At 43.0% G+C, this 10091-nt stretch overlaps 1 long non-coding RNA gene across 1 annotated transcript; it reads left to right on the forward strand.

Annotated features, from left to right (window-relative positions):
- Nucleotides 1-6025: 6025 nt before the first annotated feature.
- On the forward strand, nucleotides 6026-8480 carry LOC148090397 (uncharacterized). Its single transcript, XR_015716444.1, has 3 exons — nucleotides 6026-6066; nucleotides 6437-6527; nucleotides 7150-8480. It is a non-coding gene; the product is annotated as an uncharacterized LOC148090397 (long non-coding RNA).
- The last annotated feature ends 1611 nt before the right edge of the window (nucleotides 8481-10091 follow it).

Here is a 10091-nt window from a genome sequence, read left to right on the forward strand (position 1 = left end):
GTTGTAGATGTGGTGGCCTTGCATCATAACAGAAAAGCCCCAAATGTTTGCCAACATAATCCAGAGCAGGATATTAAAAAAATAATGTACCATAATCAGTTAATATAAAGAGGGTTGATTCATAAGAAATCTCTTAATGTGCTGTTGAAGAAGCCAAAAGAGGATTATCAGTATAGAAACCAAAAGACAAAAATAAGAGAGGTGGGATGCTTTCCAACTGCAACTTTAAACGTGTTCTACATAAGAATAAAGGAATGGAATGATTAAGTGTTTCACAAATTGGAAAAGAGGAGGGGAAGTTAACCATCACTCATTATATCTGAATTCATTTGTCTGGCTGAGTGGAAAAATTGATATAAATTCATCACGGGCTTTTATCGGTACAGAAAATGGCCATTTAAAATATAGAGCAGTGTCACGTACCCTATTCAGAAAAGCAGTTCAAAGGAAATAGTGCCTAGGAATATATTTTTTAAGTTGTAAAAGCCAGGTGAAATGTTTTCAGTGCTAAAGAGGAATGCAAAAGAACACTCAAACAAATGGTAAGATATCCCCAGATCTTGGAGAGGATGACTCAACGTCTTAAAGATGTTAAATTTCCCTAAGTCAAATTACACTTCCAACACATGACTAGGTCATGTCCTGAGTCAATATGGGGTTTAATCCAACTATGGGCACTAATTTTCCCCCAGCATCATCCTACCAAACCAGCGAGAGGATTTTGTTTTGATTAGACAAGCTTATTTTAACGTTCATATGGAAGAATAAACAACCAAAAAAAATGGTGTGAAAATGTTTAAACCCCGACTCTGGAGGAACTCACCTATCATTCTCTGAGCTTCCAAAGAAGTAGACAGGCTCTAGCGGGTAGTCACCCATGTGGGCCAATTGCTATATTCTTAGGCCTGCACAAATAATCTAGCTAGATGCCTCCGCTGTTTTAACTGGCTAATCTGGAGTTTGGAACTGAATTTAAACAATTTTATTTTGCTGTTTCTTCCCGTTTCCTCTTGGAGAACTATGAGGCCATCTCTATCAGCTGCTGTTGGCTATGGATGATATTCCAGGGTGGGTAGGGCAATATCATGAACAATGACAATACATGACTCAGGGACTATGTGGTTTCCCTACCACAGTTGGGAGCAGTTGAATTCAACACTGAAGGTACTCATCCCGCAGTGACCCGCATATCCCTGTTTGAGTAGCTGTAAAATTCAGTTAGCAGATGCCCTCCTGAAAAAGAGTAGGCTGACAGTCTCAAATTATATGAAACTTGGTATTTCCATACAAGTTCTGTATGGACTTGTTCTGAGGTCTGAGGTTTCCAGACAAGTTCTGAGGTCAGTTATCTTTCATCCTATAACAACAGAAGGAATCTTTACTCTGCACATGGGGGTGGGAACATGAAATGAGGGAAGGAGTCAGGGAAGAGGCTGCTTATGCCTGAATCTTGAAAGTGGGAAGAGAGGTGGATTTCCACAGACAAAGGGAGGAAATGATCGGATATGGAACCCCTGAAAAGGGTGGTTGGGAGTTGTCTGAATTAATTGCTGGGACCAATCCTGGGAGTCTGCTATGAGTGACCCTGTTGTCGGTTTTCCTTGCCTTTCCCCCGGTTTCTGCCACCTTAACTGACTTGCCAAAATTGTAAGTACAAACTTTGGGCCTTTCACATTGTGCCCAGGCCAGTACTATCTGATCCCAGAGCTCACGTGATTCCTTTGCATCCCAGCTCTGATATCTCCCCATGTTCCCACCTAATAGCAAAGAACTCACATTTACCCGTAGGGGTGGGAGAAGCACAGCGTGGAAGGCCCTGTGGAGGAGGGTGCGATTGCACTAGGCCTGGGTAAACTTGTTCAGCAAGATTTCCCAAGTCAGAAATGACATAGGGGCTATGGTATATGCAAAGGCCTGAGTAGTGGAGGTGGACATTGACGAAGGGGCGTAGATACAAAAGTCAAAACAATGTGAGCAAAGATGAGTTTTCCGGTTGGGCCAAGTTCCCACTCAGACCTGGAGAGAGTGGACAGTCTCCCTGTCAATCATTGCAGGCCCTCCAATGACGGTGCGTGAAGGCGGGGCCATAGAAGGCTGTAGAAGAAGCTCTAGCACGCGCCCAAACTCGTTACAATCTGGATTGTACTGTGCGGCTTCCGTGGCCGGTTTCACTCAGCGCTGAGGGAACATGGCGGCTCCCTGTCCTGTGATCTCAAAGTGTAAGTTTAATTTACTTGCTTTTGTAATTAGCTGTCGGTAGTGTGATTTTGAGAGACTCGGGTAGATGGTGTATCTGATTCAATTGGACAGACCTGTCCCATGTGCTCCTGGATTGGTGACCGGGAAGGTTCCCTTCGCCGCGTGTCGGCGAAGTGTTGTGCTTTATGTAACGGCATGATGGGTCTTTCGGACCATTTCGTTGATCTAAATGTGGGTCTTGAACCCCACTATTCGTGGTCTTAAATGGTTTGTGGTGTTTGCTGCTTAAAATGAGGAAACGGCTGGTGCTTTTGGCCTAATCGGCGTGGGCCCGGGACAGCACAGTGGTGGTTGGCCGCCAGAAAGCTGATTTTGCCTCTTATTGTACAGTGTTGTTGGGTCGCTGTTGTTGCCGGGTGTTTGTTTAAATCTTGGTCTTGGTTATTTTTGTGAGATTTCTTATCAGTAACAGGATTTCTCTCATTTTCGACCTGGAAAGAGAAAATAAGGCCTTGAGGCGTGTGAGTGCGCTTATGACGGCTCACGGCCTTGGCAGCCTTTGAGCGCAGTTTGTTGGTGGTGGTGTTATTGATGTGTCACTTAACAACATGACTGTATGTTTAATATTACTTGCTTTGTTAAATTTTGGAATCGGCCTTTTTCTTATGTTGCCCTAGTAAGGAAAAAAAGTCCTGATAATTCCAACGTAAAAATGAGCAAACAGGCCTGGCTGGCTCAGGGTTCCTTCATTGAACACTGGCTTGTATTTGTATGTAACGTATTTGTGTATTTAATATCATTGTATTTAAACGCAGAGGTGTCTCCGGCGTTTTCCGTAAAATGTGTTTTGCTGTTTGCAAATTTCCAATAAGAAAATTGGTTGGGAAGAGCTTGTCACTTTAAATCCCTGAAGGGGATCACGGCGCCTCCCCCCCCCCCCGCGCCCCCGCCCCCGCCCCCGCCCGGGGATCCTATTTCTCGTTATATTTTATAATATAACGGCATGGGTTTTGTGGGGTTTTTTTCTTTGTCATTACATTGCAGTTCATTTGCATTTGTTTAGTTTTGATGTTGGCCGTGTTTCATAAATATTCTTAACATGAAAATATTTTCAGTGTACACTTTCGGAAATGAATCGTCCGGCCGGGCACTTGAAAGTTTAACAAACTCTGAAGGCCCCTGAGCCACTCTTGTCGGCCAAGACTGGACCTTGCTCGGGATTTAATTTTACATGTTCATCCTCATGGATTCGATTAAATTTTGGTCGCGGCGCTACTCATAAATTTCCTTTAAATGGTTTGATGGAACTTTTCATTTACAGAGGAATTTACATCTGATTGAGTGCCTTAAAATTTATAATATAACTGCGTGTTGGACATAATTTTTATTTTGTAAAATTCAGTTGTTCCTTATTCATAAGCTTTCTTAAAAATAAACGTTTTGGGTTACTCTCGATTTTCAGTGCAGAACGGTCAGTGGCTGATTCATTGGCATTTTACGACAGAGAATGCTCTTAACCGCGCGTGTCATCATCCGCCGTTAACACAGCCTGGGATTTTGCTTTACAGGGGGAAAAAAGTGTTTGATATCATTTTTTTTCTATTAAGTGTGGGTCCTGGCCCTTTTCTTAAGCTCTGTGTGGGACATTTTTAACGTTAGCTCCAATTTACAAATGAGGAAAGATTGTTCTAGTTGTCTTTGTGCTCCTTTGCTTTACGACAGTTAACTGGCTTTCAGCGGCCAGGTCACCTAACCTTTCATTTTATTTTACCATTAAAATGTATGTTTGTCGGAAAGTTTGTTTTTGTGTGTCTTATTTCATGAACCTACTAAAAATGAGGAAAGGTTTGTTCGAAATGTAAAAACTGCACGCAGGGACCGTCCGGATGAGTGTTTGTTGTTTTACGGCAGTGAATTCCCGGAAGTCCCAGTGACCGGCCGCTACTGGACTTCGTTTGGGTTCTTTTGGGATTTCATGTCTCCCAGTAATTGCATGTTGACTATCATGTTATTCAATTCAGCTCTGCCCTTAGTCTTCCCATTAAGTTCCCTTGAAAATTGCGGAGCATTTTCAATTTACATGTAAAGAAATTCGCCCCGAGAACAAGTGTTCTCAGTTCTCTAGTAGTGAATGGCCGTTGCAGGGCACCGTGCATCCTTCTGGATGTTATTTTAGAACCGTAAGTGTGCATCTAGTATATTATTATTCCTTTAAACGTTGGCCTAGGTTCTTCTTCTCAGGTGTTCTCCCGTAGAAAAGTGATATGTGCAGTCTTTATTTACAAAAAAAAAAGGAGGATATGCCTGTTTATTTCCTGGCCAGTCGGGCCCACGTCAGCTCCTGTCCTCCTCCTTGTTTGGGGTCCTGGGCCATACGAGACATGCTACTGCCCGCCCCCACCTCCCATTACAGAGGATGCTGCCCCTGCCTCTTTGGCCACAAGTGCTGACTGTGCAGTAACGCCTCAAGTGCTGGGTGGCATATCGACTTAAGAACTAGGCAGTGCTTGCCTACACTCTTGCCTCCATCGTGTGACACCTAATGTGTATTCAAGGGGAGAATTAAATTAAAGGAAAACGGTTGTTTTATTCAAAACCCTGAGGGCCCTAAGCACTGAGAGTAACCTGATACTTGGTGTCAAGTAAAATAGTTACTTCCTCTTGATAATGGTGATGGTTGCCTTTTTTGCTGGTTGATCCTTGATGTTGATGTAAAGTGTGTATATTCTCTCATGTAGAAATGATTTAATGACATATTTGTGAAACACTGATGATCTCTAAATCCTCCTTGATTACACTTAGGAATGTGAAAGATTCGTTGCTGGTATTTGGGTTTTACTTTATCTGTGTCATTGGTGCTGGCAGGAATGAAAATTTCAGGAAGTGGGACACTAACTAGCCTCACTAATCCCGACTTTTCAGGCAGAACCCTGACCTTGAACAACATCTAAGTGTGGAATGAAGGTACTTTTATTACATACCCATTGCCCATAGAAATTCTAGGGGCATAATTGCAAATTAAGAGCAAATTCCCCAATCTATATATTACCAAATGTCCATTTTTTCTGTTGCTTTCTCCTCAGAGGCTAGGTTCATTGTCAGATGGTAACAAGATTATTAAATGAATGAATGAAATCTTTCTGAGTTAAATTAGCTCATTTCTAGTTTTAGCAATTTTTGATCTTACTATGTTACCAATTACTGAGACTAATATGACAACACAGTTGTATAATATGCATTTCATGGTCTATTTAGTTGAACACAAAACCCATTTGGATGATTTGTTTACCATAATCTTGCATGGCATATGTCAGTACTTGATAACAAAGTGAGAACCTGTAACCCATTCCATGGGCTTGTTACCCGTAATTTTATATCAGTCAATTGCCTTATTAATGAAGAGGAAAAAAATGGAGTTCTGAGTCTGCCCTTCTAGCAAACAACTGGCAGTTCCTCTCATCATAATATTTAACAATTCTCCTATGATGTCTGATTAAAACAGGACGAACTATAGTTCGTTTTGAAGGCACCATCAAGCCTCTAAAGCAGCAGCCTTAGCTTGCGGTTTCTGGCTTACCTACCTCACACAGGCTTCATGATTGGGTACTCTGGCCCTATTAACCATTTTCAGAAATTCCCTTTGGGTAAGGGAAAGAGGAAGTTTGCCCTGTCCACTCAACTCATGGGTTTCCAAGTTACCTAATTTTCCTGCAGTTATGCTAGGCTGTCCACCCACAGGCAAGCCATATTTGTACAATCACCATCTCCTTCAGGACCTGTGTTGGAACAGTCCAGTACTGGTCAGCCCGTGGACACAAAATGAGAAGAGAGTGTATCCGGAACCAATAGTCAAGACCAGCCAGACAAGTAAGAGCAACCTTATGTTAGGTGGGGCCTCAAATGTTGGGCGGAGGGTAGCACCTGTCCCCTATTAGCTCTACCATTTGTTTAAGATGGTGCTGAAAATCCCTTCCCTGAGTCTCTAAGATAGGAACTTTCAACAATACCGGGGTCACTCCCTGGGCACTGCTTATTAACTGCATGGTAGAGACCCTGTGTCTGTAATCAATTTTATCTAGTCAGTGGCACCTTTTCCTCTGTTCACTGTGGGTGCCACTGTTACAGACACATTGACTTCACTAGAATGTCAGATTAAACAACAACAACAAAAACTTATCTTCAAATTTTCACATCAAGGGTTTTGTTTTTTCTTTATCCTTTTGTAATACTGTTGTAGTACCAGGCAGCATGGACTGGATGGGATTGTCGAAAACAAACTTCAGGAATCCAGAGATTGTTGGAGTGCTGCTCATGTGATTTCTTTTCAGGTACAAGAACATGGATTTGAATGTGATTTAAAGTCCGCTCTATCTAGGATGGGGGGAAAGATGCGACCTGTACACCAAGGGGGTGCCAGAGAATGATAGTCTGCCAGTCTACCCCCGCTATGCTTGGGCATTTATTTAGCAGAGGTCCTGGAGGCATAGGCTAACAATTCAAGTAATATGTAGATTAATACTCCATAAATATTTACTCTTCCATAAATTGTTGGCAGTTTTCTTTTACCTTGCTGATGTTGCTGATTTGCCTTGCAGATGTTACTGAGACCACACATTGTGTCTCATTCCCAATAAATTTCTAGTATCTGAGTCTGAAAGACCCTCGGCTCTTTCTTACTATCATCTTTAAACCTCAGTTTCCACATTTGCAAAATGGGAATCACACCTTGCTGTCAGGGATGTTGTGAGAATCAAGTGTGATAATCTCTGTAAAGTGTTCAGCACACAGGGGGTACTAAAGAAATTAGGACAGCATTTCCAGAATCCATATATCGAAGCAGAACCTTATGGCTTGAGTTAGCTCCTCTCCCTACCTGGCCAGAACCCACTCCCGCTTCATTTCTTTAGACTTTTGCCATAATGTCAACTAAATGTTTGTTTTCTTTCACAGGACCAGCACATTTCCTCAGGTGACTGAGCATCTCTTTGGAAACCAACCCTTTAAATGCCCTATGATGCCCAGAGGTAGCCTGGCAACCCAGACTTTGCCTTGCTCTGAGCCGAGTTCTTTCTGTCCAACTCGGAAGCCCTCGCTCGAAGGCCATGTGGCTCAGCGCCAAGTTTGGGCTGGAGGGTGCTTGTTAACCGGCTGTGCCAAAAAGGTCCTCTCTCTTTCCTTGCCTATGTAAAGTCACTTATTTCTCGGCAGTGGTTAATTTGTTGAAAACCAGATGAAGGCTTTTGACAGTTTGGGTGGGGGAGAGTGCTCAGTATAAATAAGAAGGACTTTAAGGTGCTTTCAAAGGCGCTTTTAACCTTTAGCAGATACCTCTGATTCCTCTATTGCTTTATTAGCATGAGTTTTATTCAGAAGTTGGCATCACAGAACCTGAAGTTCACTCAGGTAAAAACAGCAACTACAAAATCACACCTCTTTGGGATTTGAAACTAAAGTATGTAGCCTTTATACAGCACATTGACATTTAAAGACTATTATTAATCCCTGTAGTTGCTTCAGTTACTTTAAAGACATGGAAGATGGGTGTCATTGTGGATTCCCACACAGTGGGGGAAAAAACAACACAACACCTGAGGCCTGAGATACTTAGAAAAACTCGCACCCAAACTCGTGTTCCTTCACCAAGTGACGTGACAGTGACTGAGTTTGGCTTATTTATTAGTCAAAAACAGTTGTGAAACTTAATAACTGTGACGGCTTCTTGTCCTTCCACACACACTTGTACCCACTCACTGCCCATCAAAGTCATCTTCCCTCCTCTCTTGGGGGTAAGTTGGGGAAGGCTAAAATGAATGGTTTACTGGGTAAGCCCACTGAGTATTGGCACTTAAAATTAAGTCACAAGGTTGAAGATTCCAAAAGGGTGACCCTTTAATTGGTGACATTCTCAAAATGAAGAATCTCAGGGGAAGAGTCTGTGACCCTGCTCAGCATTTTAGGGGGGATCGGGCTCTGTGCTTCTTTCCCAGGAGGTCATTCCTAGACCTGCCATGTCACTCAGCCTCCTGAGGCATGTACTCAATGTCTACTCACTAATGGGAATGTTAATGTGCTATAAATTCCTGGTATGAAGTATCCCACATCAAGCTCATGTTTGCCTTAAGTGTTTTCCCATTCCTCTTATTTCTGTGACTGATTGAAAGAGAATGGATAGTATTGAACACTTTAAGGCAAGGCCTTTGAAATGGGGTTTATCTGATTTTACGCTGGATCCCTGGTACTTGCAGAAAAATATTCCATTGTGTGTGTGTGTGTGTGTGTGTGTGTGTATCACATTATCACATTCATGTGTTGATAGACATTGAGGTTGACTCATACCTTGGCCATGGTGATTAATACTACAGTGAACATTGGAGTGCAGATCACTCTTTGAGATAGTGGTTTCATTTCCTTTGGATATGTACCCAGAAGTGGGATTGCTGTATCATATGGTAGTTCTGGTCCTGACTGGTTCACCAGCCAGTTCTGATTGTCGGTTCTTTTAAGGAGAAAAACGATAGAGGTTAGAGGCTCAAAAGTAAGCAGGGCTTCCCTGATCAGGAAAGATGGAATGACTAGCTCCATATGGTCCTTCCTTCTGGTTCCTAAAGCCTAGAGGTGGGAAGAGGGTTGGTAAGAGTGGCCTTCCTTAGAGCTACTCTCAGAGCCCAAGGGAAAGCAGACAGGAGAGTATGGACCCTCAGTGTGAAAGGTACATTGCACGTTGTGTGTTCCTCATTCCTGGTAACACCTGGGTTAAGCATAGCTAGAGGACGGAAGATAACACTGCACTTTGTTGAGTGTGACCTGAGAATGTATGACCGTCTACAAAGATGAAAATTTTTGTGATCGGGGCTGTTCCTTATTTATGCAGCTTCACTGAGAATTTGGGACTCAGCTGCTGGGAGATGGAAATGCTTTGCTGACTCAGTCTCATTCTGTGCACTACCTTAGCCTGTGAAAAATGGCTCAAAAAATGGAGTCTAAAATAATAAACCAAGGGAGTCTTACGGGAGGCAAAATGCTGTAATTTCTGGTGAATAATAGCACGAGGTTGAGTTGGCCACAAAGTCTCTCATATTGATGTTGAGGTGTGTTCCCATGCAGACTGAAAGTAGTTGCAAGTATGTCTTCCAATATACTGGCCAGACAAATTCTCCCTTTGACAACCCCATGGATCACATTCCCTGTAATCTCTTAAAGAAAACCCTTAAGAGGCATGGGAAATGTGGTCTCCCAGGGAAGGACTTGGCCAACAGTTATTGATAAGTATCTGCATATTGTACCAAGGTGCTGAGGGCAATGGTGTCCACTCTGCAAAGCAATGGCCTGTAAGGAATCATAAAGTATCCCAGTTCTTTGGGTGGGAAAGCACTTGGAGTCGTATGCAAGAGGTTCCATGTTTTATCCAGGCATTTCCGCACTCTTCTGCTGAGCATACTCTGCACGTTGGTGGGAAGAGAACTGTCACGTGGTTCCTCTGAATGTCCTGTACATGAAACTGGGGACATTTATATCCTCATGGGCATGTGCAGATGAACCTCCAGGTCCAGGAACCTCCTAGGACAGGTATCTAGGCTGGAGAATGCACCCCTCCTATTCCTTCTGCTGAAGAGGGCATATATCCACAGGCTGTAGGTGTCCCTTCTGATTGTGACGTGCGTTCCCATGCAGTGACTGATGCTTGTAGCTAGGGCATTCTTCTAATATACTGGCCAGACTACTTCTTCCTTTGATCCCCGCCCCCCCAGAGCTCACATTTCTTGGAATGTCTTAAAGAAAACACTTCATAGGCATGGGAAATGTTGCGTCCCAGGGAAGGACTTGGCCAACATTTATTGATAAGAATCTGCAAGTTGTCCCAACCTGCTGAGCACAATGGTTTCCACTCTGCA

The sequence above is a fragment of the Miniopterus natalensis genome, chromosome X, assembly GCF_054644295.1.
Source record: "Miniopterus natalensis isolate mMinNat1 chromosome X, mMinNat1.hap1, whole genome shotgun sequence".
NCBI lineage: Eukaryota > Metazoa > Chordata > Mammalia > Chiroptera > Miniopteridae > Miniopterus > Miniopterus natalensis.